Source organism: Dendrobates tinctorius, unplaced genomic scaffold (genome assembly GCF_039654945.1).
Source record: "Dendrobates tinctorius isolate UK_male_01 unplaced genomic scaffold, ASM3965494v1 ptg000049l, whole genome shotgun sequence".
NCBI classification, from domain to species: Eukaryota; Metazoa; Chordata; class Amphibia; order Anura; family Dendrobatidae; genus Dendrobates; species Dendrobates tinctorius.
In genome coordinates this window covers 4,563,534-4,578,067 of record NW_027361717.1, presented here as the reverse complement: position 1 = coordinate 4,578,067, position 14,534 = coordinate 4,563,534, and positions in this window count along the sequence as shown.

The window sequence follows — 14,534 nt, the reverse complement described above, 5'->3', positions numbered from 1 at the left end:
GGGCCATTTATATGGATGCACATAAATTAAATGGGAGTGGTTGGTGATATCAACTTCCTGTTTGTGGCACATTAGTATATGGGAGGGCGAAAACTTTCCAAGAAGGGTGGTGGTCATGGCAGCCATTTTGAAGTCAGCCCACCCAGGTGTATCGATATAAATGGCCCACCCTGTATATGAGGCTATATGGGGGCTCATACTATATATAGGAGGTTATGTGGGGCTCATGCTGTATATAGAACCTACATGGGGCTCTTACTCTATATAGAGAGGCTATGTGGGATCATACTGTATATAGGAGGCTGTGTGGAGGCACATACTGTATATAGAGAGGCTATGTGGGGGCTCTTGCAGTATATAGGTAGTTGTGTGTGTGCTCATACAGCATACAAGGGGATATCAGCATACTTAATTCTACACTATATTAATTTATACAATTAGCATTATTAAAAAATAATTATAATTAGTATGCTTATATTAATCAGAATTAATTTCAGCCTATTGGTTCGGCCCTCCACAACAGTCACAGCTTCTCATGTGGCCAGTCGGGAAAATTAAATACCCACCTGTGATCTTTATGGATGCTGAGAGTCAGATCCCTACTAATTTCTACACTTCATCAAGCAACTCAATAGACAATGAATCCAATAGACAATGAGCGGAGGTTGAACAAAAAAACCCGTGTTACATTCAAGACAGAGTTCTCATGTTGTTGAGTCCAGATCTTGAGTTGGAGAAGGATGGAGGTCCCAGTAGTTGGACAGTGGTCAGTCAGTGTTTGGAAAGTAATCAGTGAGTTAGTCAGTTTTGGACATTTATTAGTCACTGTTTAGAGTGTTTGGACCAATATTTTGAGAATAACTTTTTTAAGTCTATATTTTACTTAGATTATAAGTTGTTTTGAATTCATGATCTCATCATAAAGAAAAAACCTTGGTGCGACCGGCTCATCTGTTCTCAGCTGATAAGCTGTTTTCATATCAAGTACTGGATCTGTGCATTATTACATACTGTTCACTCCATCCCATGTTAGCTAATGTTCATTGCTTCATTTTACTGCACTCACTGTATTTCCTTTTCAAATAATTTTATTGGTTTTTAGTAATAAACAGGGTAGCGAAAGAAAGGTAGGAAGGGAGGGAAGGGAGTGGGGAGTAAACAACCTTGTACAGGTATGGAAAAAAATTTAAAAACTAGAGAACCCACAAATAGGCATTAATATAGCATATATCGAATAACAACATGAAAGGAAAAGAAAATCGACAATCCTTATTATGGGGTAACATTCTTGGAAGGAGATACAGCATCCCGGTACTACAACGCCCATGTTTAGGCCTCAAAATATAATGACTCTGATAAGTCTATTTGATATGAAATTTGTTGTTCCAGGTCTTCCATTTTTTTGTATATTTGTGGATGTGATTGTTGTTAATCGCAAATCTGCGTTCTAAATCACTACGTTGGCCTATCTTGTCAAGTATGTCTGAATAATAATAATAATAATCTTTATTTTTATATAGCGCTAACATATTCCGCAGCGCTTTACAGTTTGCACACATCATCATCACTGTCCCCGATGGGGCTCACAATCTAAATTCCCTATCAGTATGTCTTTGGAATGTGGGAGGAAACCGGAGTGCCCGGAGGAAACCCACGCAAACACGGGGAGAACATACAAACTCGAAAACTTGGGAACCTCTGCTTTCTTCCACCATTGTGCTAACATCGTCTTAGTCACTAAGAAGATGTGTATGATAATGTATCTTACCGAATCATCAAATTGTTCCATGTCTAATGAAAGAAGTGCTCTTTCGAGTGTAATTGTGAAGTCCTTAGCGATGAGGTTAATGTGCTGTGTGACCTGAGACCCGAGGTTTTTAATTTTTGAACAACCCCAAAAAATATGGCAGAGGTTCCCTTGGTGTCCACAATCTCTCCAGCACAAGGAAGATAGTTCTGTGTTAAAATGTGATAACCTTGTCGGGGTAAAGTACCACCTATTTAACAATTTAAAATAACTCGTGAAGACCCATCGATATGTTGGAATTATAAGTGTTTTTGATGGCATCGTTCCAATTCTCGAGACGGATATCGCACTCACTGTATTTCCTAGAAAGATCTCACTTGTGTATTCGTACAAAAGAATGATGAGCCACCTAGTGACGAGTGTGTATATAGTACTGGTACATACAGTATATAGGGTACTAGTAGAGTTACCCGGCTTCGTATGGTTCTATTTGATTTATCTGTTTGTTGTTTTTGTGTGGTAAAAAAAAGTTTGCTACTGATACGAAGCCAACAAATTTCTGCATCTGTCAGTGATAGAAATTAATCGTCAAAGGGATGGTCAATAGGAGCGTCAGCTGTACGTAGATAATGGTAGGAGGGTGGAATACCACTGCTGCTCCAGCCGGGTGCCTCAGATGAGGAACAATTGAAGTGAAGTACTAGATGTACCCGGTCAACAGGAGCGCTAGGGACAGAGATCTGCAACCCTCCGTCAGGCGCAATAGATCTGACAGGCACACAGTAATTAGTTTCACTTCTCTCTCCTTGCCCACTTATCAGAAAACCCCACCCCTCCTAGTTATCTCCTGACTCTACAGGCTCTGTGAAACCTGATATCACAGTGACTCAGCAGACCTTCTAGTGAGCAGATATCAACACTTTGGCTTCTCAGGCACATTGCGCCTGATTTCAACACAAATTGAAAGGTTAGTATTTTCTTTTTTTATTCATCACGATTGTGTATTTAGCTTGTTTTATGAAGGATTAATGCTAAGTTAGTGTACATAAGTACTGTTTTCTTAGACAAAAGGAGGGTGGCTTCTAAGGCACATTGCGCCCTAAGGCTACTTTCACACATCAGGTTTTCGGCGTCAGGCGCGATCCGGCGTCGTGCCGGAACGCCGGATCCGGCAACTGTTTCGTAAAACCGGATGTGACGGATCCGGTTTTCTGCCGGATCCGTCTTTTTCTTGACAGACAAAACCGGATCCGTCTCATCCGGTTCATCCGTTTTTCTATCCGTTTTTCGACGGATTACGCCGGATCCGGTTTTTAAAATTGACCCTTGTGGCCTTCCGAACGGGATTGGCTACTGGAAAACTATATATAGCGTGTTCCTACAGATCTTCTTTGACAGGTTGTAGAGGAGAAAGTGCAGGTTGGAGAGAAGAGCAAGTTACTGGCGAAGATGGATGTTGTCATTGGAAATATTTTGAAGAATTTGGCGGATTTTACAGCGGAGGCAAATCGTTTGAGGGTGATTGTTCTGGAGAAGGAGAGAGCAAGACAGCAGCGCATCAGGCATCGTAGACGACGTTTGTGGATCCACCCCATCACAGCCAAGAGAATGACGCGTGGGGTCTATTCTACACTCTGCATGGACCTTCGACGAAACCCGGATAAATTTTTGGATATGTTAGGATGAAAATGGAGAATTTTGATTACTTGGTGGAGCGCATTGCACACCTCATAAGAAAAGCGGACACCTATTGCCGCTTCTCTGTTTCACCCGCAGAGCGTCTGATGGTGACTTTAAGGTAAGCCACATTTATTGGATATGCTCGCATCAGAGCACACTTTCACTGCAATCTTGTTGGTGGTAGTTTGTATCTCCAAGTGTTATAGCTCAGTTTTGGTATGTAATGCTGTGATTTAAAACTAATTTATTGTTTTTTAATTCCCCACAGATTTCTTGCAACTGGAGAATCCCTTTCGTCACTGCATTTCCAGTACAGACTCGGGATTTCCACCATATCTGGAATTGTGAAGTACACATGCCGTGCACTGTGGGACTCCTTAGCTGAAGAGTTTTTACCAGAGCCCACAACAGAGAGGTGGATTGAAATTGCTGACAAGTTTCAACAGATATGTCAGTTTCCAAACTGCTTGGGCGCTGTGGATGGGAAACATATCCGCATTGTAAAGCCAGCTGGATCGGGATCGGAATATTTCAATTACAAGAAATATTTTTCAATTGTCCTCATGGCCATCGCTGACGCGGAATACAAATTTATTGCGGATGATATTGGGGCCTATGGCCGCTCCAATGACTCTGAAGTTTTCAAACTGTCTGCCATGGGGCGTAAACTGTATGGAAACACCTTCCAGTTCCCACCACCTAGACCGCTGCCGCAAACATCTGGTCCACCTATGCCATTTGTCTGTGTAGGGGATGAAGCCTTCCAGCTGTCAGAACACCTTTTGAAACCGTACTCTAGCAGAGGATTGACAAGACCAAAACGCATTTTTAATTACCGCCTCACAAGAGCAAGAAGAATGGTTGAATGTACCTTTGGTATTCTGACAGCCAAATGGCGGGTCCTATTGACTGCGATCAACCTCAAGACAGAAACTGTGGACGAGGTGATCAAAGCGTGCGTGGTACTCCACAATTTTGTTATCTGCAAGGAACCCATTTCCATTGAGGACACCTCTGAAGAAACCACCTTGCAAGATTACCGTGACATTACCACTAGAAGTTCTGTGACGGTTTCAGTAATGAGGGACAATTTTGCACTATACTTTATGTCACCTCAAGGCAGAGTACACTGGCAGGATGACAGAGTGTGAAAGATTTGTGCCCAACCAAACTTGTGTACCTTCTGTACCAACAGTATATACCTTTGCCAACCAAAGTTGGCTATCTTGTCATGGTCTCTATTTTTAGCTTTAGGCCACAGGTGTGTACCTGGTTGTGTTTTATGCAAAGTATTTCACCTTTTAACAAAAGTTGTGTACATTGTTAGGAAATCACCAACAATAAACACAACTTTTTAGGTGAAATACTTTGCTTCAAACACAACCAGGAACACAACTGTGGCAAAAAGCTAAAATTTACCCACAGTTATATACCTAGTTTTGAATACCATTTCACCTTTTAAATACCCTGTATTTAACCTTTTTCGCCGCAGAAAGAAATGACAGACAACCAGTGTAAAATAATTTCACTTTTATTGAAAAATGTTTTTTTTAGTAAACTTTTTTAAAATTTTAATAAACTTGTTTAATAAAACTTTGAAACTATAAAACTGAAACCATAAAACTGGTCATTTTTATTTAAATACACACATTATAAATCTGTGTAGTGTGTGGTGGAAATACTGCTGTAGGGGCTGCGGGACACTTCGACACTGGGAGTGTGGAGAGAGGACTGGGATCGTGGTGGGGAAGGAACAGTTAGAGGTGAAGGTGTGGAAAAAACTACAGAATGGGTGGACATGTGGGAAGCAGAAGAGGTGGTGGGTGGTGGAGTGGAGGGTTGGGCAGGGACTGTAGGAGCAGATGATGTTGATGGCAAGTTGTATGGGGAAGGAGTTTGGTACGGGGCAGGTTGCTGGAAGTGGGGAGATGTCTGGTACGGGGCAGGTTGCTGGAAGTGGGGAGATGTCTGGTACGGGGCAGGTTGCTGGAAGTGGGGAGATGTCTGGTACGGGGCAGGTTGCTGGAAGTGGGGAGATGTCTGGTACTGGGGAGTTTGCTGGTACTGGGGAGGTTGCTGGTACTGGGGAGGTTGCTGGTACTGGGGAGGTTGCTGGTACTGGGGAGGTTGCTGGTGCTGGGGAGGTGGATGGTGCTGGGGAGGTGAATGGTGCTGGGGAGGTGGATGGTGCTGGGGAGGTGGATGGTGCTGGGGAGGTGGATGGTATGTAATAGGAGGGGGAGGATGGAAAGTGGCTGGAGGGGGTGCAGGTGGAGGAACTACTGTGGTGGGAGGAGGAGGTTGGGAGGTAACTTGCTGGAGAGCAGCGTGGCATGAATGCATTACATGCATCTGCTGGGCAGGAGAGAGCGTTTCCATGCGCTCCACAACAGACCTGAAAAAGGTGTGGTTTGGCGAAGATCTTGCTTCTGAATGCATGGTTTGCAGAAGTGTCTTCACCTCCAGAATGCTGGAGTTGATCTGCTGATAGCCTGCGGAGATTTGCTCTGACAAGACTTTTAGACAGTTCTGGAAAGATGCATTCAGATGCAAGAACTCTGGCGCATAAGTCTTTTCCTGACCCCTCTGCCGCTGCCGCCCAGTACCCGCAGGTGTACTAGAGGTGGCAGGGGCAGAAGGTTAGGGTAAAGGGAAAGCGATCTCACCAGCAGCTTCATGTAATGTAGGCGGCCACGATGCTCCTGTGCTGGTGGATGGGACAGATGGGTCGAATGTGTGGGAAGGCTGGGAAGGTGCAGATGTACCGGGGCGGTCGAAGTGTCCCTCGGTGCCGGTCTCCTCAGGGATCGCCTCAGAAGGGTCCAATCGTGCAGGCTCCTGAGTGCTGCTCACCGTGCTGTGGAATAAAGAGAAAAAAAAACAATGAAAATACTGACATGGTATGGCCCTGGCTGAAAAAAAATTTTACATCTAACATTTGTTTTCACATGTGGTGTGTAATATTTACCTTCTGGTGACCATTGTTTCCCGGAGGAACGACAGGGCTTCTGCGTACTTGTACTTGCTCCTGCGTCCTCCAGATCCACTCGGGGCCCGCATCTCTTTATTGAACTCCTTCTTGAAACGATCCCTCACAGACCGCCACCGATTCACAATTCTGTTCCCTGAAACGAGAAAGGAGTGGTTAGTATACAACATCAGTGTTTCCCAAACTCCAGTCCTCATGGTCCCCAGGGGTCATGTTTTCAGGATTTCCATAGTAAATAGAAATCCTGAACACATGATCCGTGGGGACCACGAGGACTGGAGTTCGGGAAACACTGGCTTACATCAAGCAACCGGTACTGTATATACTTACGCTCTGTAATCTGGGCCCGAACATCGAGGTCCTCCCAGCGGCCCACAAGGAGCGAACAGATTTCCTCCCAGAGTCGTCGGGTAACGATAAGGTCAGCGTGGCGGCGGTCAGCCATATTCCAGAGCGGCTCCCTTTCTCGGACGAGATCGATGAGGTGGTCCACATCGAGTCCTCCATCCTCACCGTCAGAGTCGGGAGCCCGCTGTGAAGGCTGTTAAAGAAAAAGACAAAAATAACGCCTCCACATAAGAAATGAAATAAAAAGTGCAAAAAAACAAAGCAAAAATATTTATACTTACACGCTGGTGACCGCCGCGTTGCTGTCGCCGACGACCCTGGGAGGCACTGCGAGGACCTCTTGGCCGAGCACCAGATTGGGAAGACTAGAGAAGAAAACAAAAAATGTTATGTCTTTGGATGTAGGCATTTGTTTGCTGTGTGTGGTCTGCAGAACATTGTTTTCTATGTGTTGTGTGTAGTGTGATGTTGTGTTTCTGCGTTTGATGCAAAAAACTTACCAATTGTGAGCCCACTCCAGGTGTCTGTCCACCCCTTCCTTCTTCTTCTGGGAGCTCCTCTTCATCTTGTGAATCCTGTTTTGAAATAAAAGGCAATGAATAGACATACACTCACTGGCCACTTTATTAGGTACACCTGTCCAACTGTGTGTTAAGACTTAATTTCTAATCAGCCAATCACATGGCGGCAACTCAGTGCATTTAGGCATGTAGACATGGTCAAGACAATCTCCTGCAGTTCAAACCGAGCATCAGTATGGGGAAGAAAGGTGATTTGAGTGCCTTTGAACGTGGCATGATTGTTGGTGCCAGAAGGGCTGGTTTGAGAATTTCAGAAACTGCTGATCTACTGGGATTTTCACGCACAACCATCTCTAGGGTTTACAGAGAATGGTCCGAAAAAGAAAAAAAATCCAGTGAGCGGCAGTTCTGTGGCCGGAAATGCCATGTTGATGCCAGAGGTCAGAGGAGAATGGGCAGACTGGTTCGAGCTGATAGAAAGGCAACAGTGACTCAAATTGCCACCCGTTACAACCAAGGTAGGCAGAAGAGCATCTCTGAACGCACAGTGCGTCGAACTTTGAGGCAGATGGGCTACAGCAGCAGAAGACCACACTGGGTACCACTCCTCTCAGCTAAGAACAGGAAACTGAGGCTACAATTTGCACAAGCTCATCGAAATTGGACAGTAGAAGATTGGAAAAACGTTGCCTGGTCTGATGAGTCTCGATTTCTGCTGCGACATTCGGATGGTAGGGTCAGAATTTGGCGTAAACAACATGAAAGCATGGATCCATCCTGCCTTGTATCAACGGTTCAGGCTGGTGGTGGTGGTGTCATGGTGTGGGGAATTTTTTCTGGGCACTCTTTGGGCCCCTTGGTACCAATTGAGCATCGTTGCAACGCCACAGCCTACCTGAGTATTGTTGCTGACCATGTCCATCCCTTTATGACCACAATGTACCCAACATCTGATGGCTACTTTCAGCAGGATAATGCGCCATGTCATAAAGCTCGAATCATCTCAGATTGGTTTCTTGAACATGACAATGAGTTTACTGTACTCAAATGGCCTCCTCAGTCACCAGATCTCAATCCAATAGAGCATCTTTGGGATGTGGTGGAACGGGAGATTCGCATCAGGGATGTGCAGCCGACAAATCTGCGCCAACTGTGTGATGCCATCATGTCAATATGGTCCAAAATCTCTGAGGAATGCTTCCAGCACCTTGTTGAATCTCTGCCACGAAGAATTGAGGCAGTTCTGAAGGCAAAAGGGGGTCCAACCCCTTACTAGCATGGTGTACCTAATAAAGTGGCCAGTGAGTGTATATTACAGAGAAGATGGATTTTGGAAATAAAAACTTACCGTCAAATGCTGACGATGCGAGGGAGGGCTCCCAGAAGATGATGTGCTGTCTTCCTGGTGGCCACACTCCATGCCTGTGGGTGGTGTTCCAGCTGCTGCCATTGCTGCTGCTGCTGCTGCATCTATTGGGCGGCTGTTGAATAAAGAGAAACAAAGGGCCAATGAATATCTTGATATTCAATAGCCCTAGTTTGGAGGAATGGGGGATTTGATAATTACCGTCTCTCATCTGCTGCTGGCCTCCCCTCCTCAGCATGTTGCATTTGCTGCTCCATTTGGGGTGGTTGTGGTGCTGATGGTGCTGCAGTGGTCTCCTGCCTTCTCCGGCTTCGCTTGGTTGCTTTCTTGGGTGGCATGTTGGGTGTGGCTGTGGGTCCCACTGGCTTGCTTTTATATATGTCTTGTGGGCAGAGCTACTGAGCATGCTCAGACCAAAAAAACGGATCCGGCGCATTGCGGCGCTCATAGGCTTTCATTGTGTGAAAAAGCCGGACGCGCCGGATCCGGCGTGTCCGGCTTTTTCGCCGGAGACAAAAAACGTTACAGTAGCCGTTTTTTCCAGACGCCGGATCGCGACACATTGCCGGATCCGGCGAAAACCGGATGAAACGCATGGCCATCCGGCGCGATCCGGCGCAAATGCAGGTCAATGGGGGGGAAACCGGATCCGGCATTGCATTTCGCCGGATCCGGTTTCTGTCAAAAGCGCCGGATCGCGCCTGACGGCGAAAACCTGATGTGTGAAAGAGGCCTAACACATACTCTTTCTCTCTTGCTTCAGATTTTCTGCTGCAATGGCCAGAAAACAGTATGATTCATCTAAACCCCTTCATTTAGAAGAAATGAAGATTTTTTTGTTAGAAGATGATGAGGAAGAACCAGCAGTAACTGAGGATTTAGAGGAATCTAGTGACATTTCATCTGAAGATGAGGTAGCAGAATGTAACACTGATTCTGGAACAGAGCAGGATGGTGATGACACTGATACAGAGGAAACAGACACAGATCTAGCTTATTATTTGGGCAAAGATAAAAATACAATGGACGTCCCAAGGACGTTCCAGAACAAACACCGACTACCACCTTCTAAAAGACGCAGTTGTACTACCTGCTCATTTGTATCTGGTTTCAGAAGGCTTTCTAAATATGACTGCAAAATATGTAAAGAATCAATCTGCCTTTCCCATGCAACTTTCGTCTGCCAGCCTTGCTTTTCTAAGTGTACCTGTGCTGCTTCTGCTGCAATTGAAACCACTGAAAATGAGTAGAAAATAATTAAGTAACATCTAAGTGCAATATCCTTTAAGTTTTTTTCCATAATTTTATATTTAAGCAATAGTTAAGTAAAGATAACTGGAGCCTATTTGGCGGTACTACCGAAAAGTGGTACTTTTAGTTTTAATAAGTTTATGGTTAATAAATGTTTTTTTTTGCATCTGATTTGGTGTAATCTCTTTTAATACATTCCTATGAAGGTCACTGACTACTTCTATAGTCCTGAAATTGAAATATGTAGCTACTATAGGTGGTTTTCTGACCTGTGCTTGTCAGGCACATTGCGCATGAACTGAGGAGAATCTATATTGCGCCTGACGGAGGGTTAAAACAAATCTTCATTTATTAGGATTCAATTACAGTCCACTAAGAGGTGCTTCACACATAGCGAGATCGTTAGCGAGATCACTGAAACATCACAGGTTTTGTGACACAACAGCAACCTCGTCACGTGTGACACATAGCGGCGACTGGCCCCCCGCTGCGATGTCGCTGATCATCCTCGAATGTCCTAGGCCACTTTTGATCGTTGGTGTCCCGCTGGCCAGCATGCATCGCTGTGTTTGACGCCATAACACCAACGAGCGATCTTGTTGGCGACTCAGAACTCATGCTATCGAGGTCTGAGTCGCCAGAATAGCTGCTGTGTGACAAGGACCCAACGACCGCCGAGGTTGTTATACAGATTGCCGGATCGTTGCTACGTCATTGAATAGATCTGCCTGTTTGACAGCTTACTATAGCGACCATGTAGCGACGTACCAGCGATCCTTACCAGGTCGTATCGTTGTCAGGATCGCTGGAGCGTTGCTATGTGTAACGGGACCCTAAGACATTTGGCAGGCAGCAGGCCGGGACAAGGAGAGGGGTCAATAGAGTTACGAGTGAACTGGCTAAAATGTCTAACCCCATTTATTAAAACAGAGGTGGTGAGGAACTAACTTTATTACGGAATTTGTCAGGGCTCGTTTGCTAGGCAATTCCTGCATGTATTGAGGCTGTCGAACAGCCACGAGATATGCAGGCGCAGAGATGCGAACATATTATTCGAGCACGTTGAAGTCACTTGGTTAGCACCCGAGCACGTTTGAAAAACACCTTATCCGAGCACATTCGCTTATCACTAGTAAGCACTTATTCGGTGACATGACAGAGAAGTGCTGCGACAGGAGAAGAAATAAATCTTCTCTTCAGCTCACTGAACACATACAGAGGATTTAGGCTGTAAAAAAATCCTTTATGCTCAATCTGGGCCAAAATCTGTATGCAACATTGGTGGATTTTTCTGCTGATTCTCTGTGGATTTGTGTCAAAATCTGTGTCTGCAAGTATCAATCCTTCAGAGATCTTGCTTACTCCTGGATGAACACTTGCCACATAACACACGTAACAGCAGTCTACTCTCTTTATATTTGTTAAAAACCTGTTTAAACCTGCTTGCAACCACCATAATTTCATAATGTTTTCTTTAGCACGACCATGTAGCGGAGTGATGATGCTATACTTTAATAGGCCTAACCACATGTACAAATATTAGGCAATCCAGACAGCTCCACTTCATGTCTTAGTACCTTCACAGATACCATAGCCCAGTTCAAACCACAATTATTATTATATATGCAGTAACTGCATGCCGCTTTCAGTGATCTAATTCCCTTATAAAATGTGCGGAAAGAACAATTGACTGCTATGAGAAGCAAAGACAGTTACATAAGATGTAATACTGGGGAGAGGATTTTTATGATTTCCATAGTATCTTTGTAGACATAGCTGTTTACTTAGCTGGTGCCCCTTCCCATTAGTGTATCCCGGCTGTTATGCTTCACATTGCTGTAGAGGATAAATATTATTATTCTCATTAATTGACTGATATGCTGACCACACACAGAGCAGGCGAGAGCTGCAAACTTCTGGGAAGGAAACACTAATTAGTGAGGCAGGGTTTATGGGATAATATTCTTGGAAGAACTGCTGCACCTAGTTCATAAAGAGTCGGGCAACTCTTTAATGAATGTAGCGCCACCGCTGGGGGGCTGATGTACATTTCCATCATAATTTACACCACTTTTGTGGCCACATGGCAGCTGAAAAGACGGGCCAAAATGGAATGAAATCGCTCAACGTTTGTGAGCAAATTGAAGTTGTTCAAAAATGTTGCAACTTTTGTTGTAAAAAAAGACAAACATGTATGCCAGCCCAAATGTTGTAGCAGTGGCGCATGGCAGCTGAAGGAAGAGACAAAGACGCGCACATCTCAAAACGAATTTGACGCATCTAATCGTACAAAACGTTGCCAGTCTTAATCAATCCGGGAGATAGAGTTGATTTCTGCATTTTACTATCTACAAAAAATGGTTATCTTGCGAAGGCCATATGGACATCTTAGAAGGGAGGCCCCTCTATGAGATGAAATGTAAGACTGGTAAATTTGAGATGTCTTAATATTACATGGTCTTAATGGACATCAATGAATACTGCGTTTAACTATTTCACTTGTCAATTCTAGGACTTGTCAAGTTTTATAGTATAGGAATTTTTTGGCTTATACGGTTATTGTTCACAAGTAATAGCCTTTTTACTAACTCTTTCCATACTACAATGCAGTCGTGTAAAACTATTGTCAAAAGCAAAAGCATCATAGGCATGAGGGACTTGAGATGTTAAGAATAAGACTTTCACAATTTCATACTTGTATTTTCAAAGATAGAGACTTAAAGAGGTTGTCCACTACTTTATCATTGATGATGATGACCTCTCTTCAGGATAGGTCATTAATGTCTGATCAGTTGGGGTCTGACAGCCGGCACCTCCGTCGATCAACAGTTCTAGGTGTCGGTGGCGATGGCCGCCAGATGGAAATGCTTATTTGCGGAGCTGCTTCATCTGCTGATATTGGCCGTGGCCGTGTACATCTGCCTCCTATTCAAATCAATAGGTGGCGAATGTGCAGTAACCAGCCGCTGCCACTATCAGGACATGGAGGAGCACCGTAACTGAGCATTTACGGCCAGCGGCCGCTGACACCGTCGACAGCTGATCAGCGGGGCTGTTGGGTATCAGACCCCAACCCATCAGGCATTGATGACATCAGTGATGACTTAGGTAGTGGGCAACCTCTTTAACTTGGGGTTAAAAAATATAATCCTTGATATATGACTATTTTATAGGAGAGGGGCATTCTTATTTTTAAATAAAAAATAAAAATCTAATGCGAATTGCCATATGGCCGGGGTCACACATGCGAGAAACTTGCACGAGTCTCTCATCTTAATACCCGGCACTCAGGAGCGGAGCGTGTGGCTGCATAGAAATACATGCAGCTGCTGGCTCCGCTCCCAAGTGCCGGCGGCAGTGCCGGGTATTAAGATCTGAGACTCGTGCAAGTTTCTCGCATGTGTGATCCCGGCCTATCACACAAAATCACAATCACATTTCAACACCTTTGGACCCTGTGTGTTAGGACAGGGTTCCCCAACTCCAGTCCTCAAGGCCCACCAACAGATCTTGTTTTCAGGATTTAATTAGTATTGCCCAGGTGATAATTGCTTCACCTGTGCAATACAAAGGAATTCCTGAAAACATGATCTATTGGTAGGCCTTGAGGACTGGAGTTGGGGAACCCTGTGTTAGGAAATGTACAATGTATTGTCTGTGAGAACACTGAGGACTCATAGATGTGCCTTGTACTGTGCTGCCACCTACCGGCTGATGTGTGCATATGGCCATTAGGTGTTCAGTCTCCTCATGGTCAGCTACCATAGAAATGGCTGTGAGGAGCCAGCTCAGTGCTGACACACAGCTAACAAGAGCCAGTTCTGTCCAGTCTTATCCAAGGAGAGGGAGGAAGCACTACTACTCCCAGAGTCTACTCTACACAATGCTAAGGGGGTATAATTCTCCACATAGTTAGGGAGAGATGCTTTCCATAGTCTGACCTCCTGCATACTGCTCTCTTTATGCTCCTCCATTACTAAATGACTTCCACGCCACAAACTTTGTCTATCTTACTCCCCATGACAGGGAACAGTAGCGCCAATTCCATGAGTAACTCACTACCTTTGGTTTGTCACCTTGAGGCGCCAGCGTGTGAAGGTCCCTCGTTCGGTGAAGCATCACCCGGACTGCGCTTTCCTATAATCACTAATTTATTGGCATTCCACATGTCGCCTCAGTCGTCATCAAACTTACCCCATACTGGCGGTGAGAATCCGGCTCCTGTTCACATGTGTAAAACAGCTTTATAAATCAGCACAATATCAGGGGGGGAACAGGCCACATAGAGTACACTCGCCAGCATCGCGACAAGAAAGTACAGTGAGCAAAGGCTCAGCCATTGTCAGACAGGGCGCACAATTGTTATAGGGGATTTTATAGAGGGGTTTTGGTCCGGATCTATAATACAATTCATGTGGCGGGAACAGGGCCAGAATCTTTCCCACGCCCTCACATAATCATACTCTAATGCTAGGTTTACACCGGGCCTTTTTGCTGCTTTTTTGATGCGTTTTTAATGCAATTTTTCAGCTGTGTTACAGTACCAGCACAGTCTATGAGATTTCAGGAATCTCATGCACACACATTGTTTTTTTTTTATCCTCAGTATTTTGTGCTTTGCTTATTTTTTGC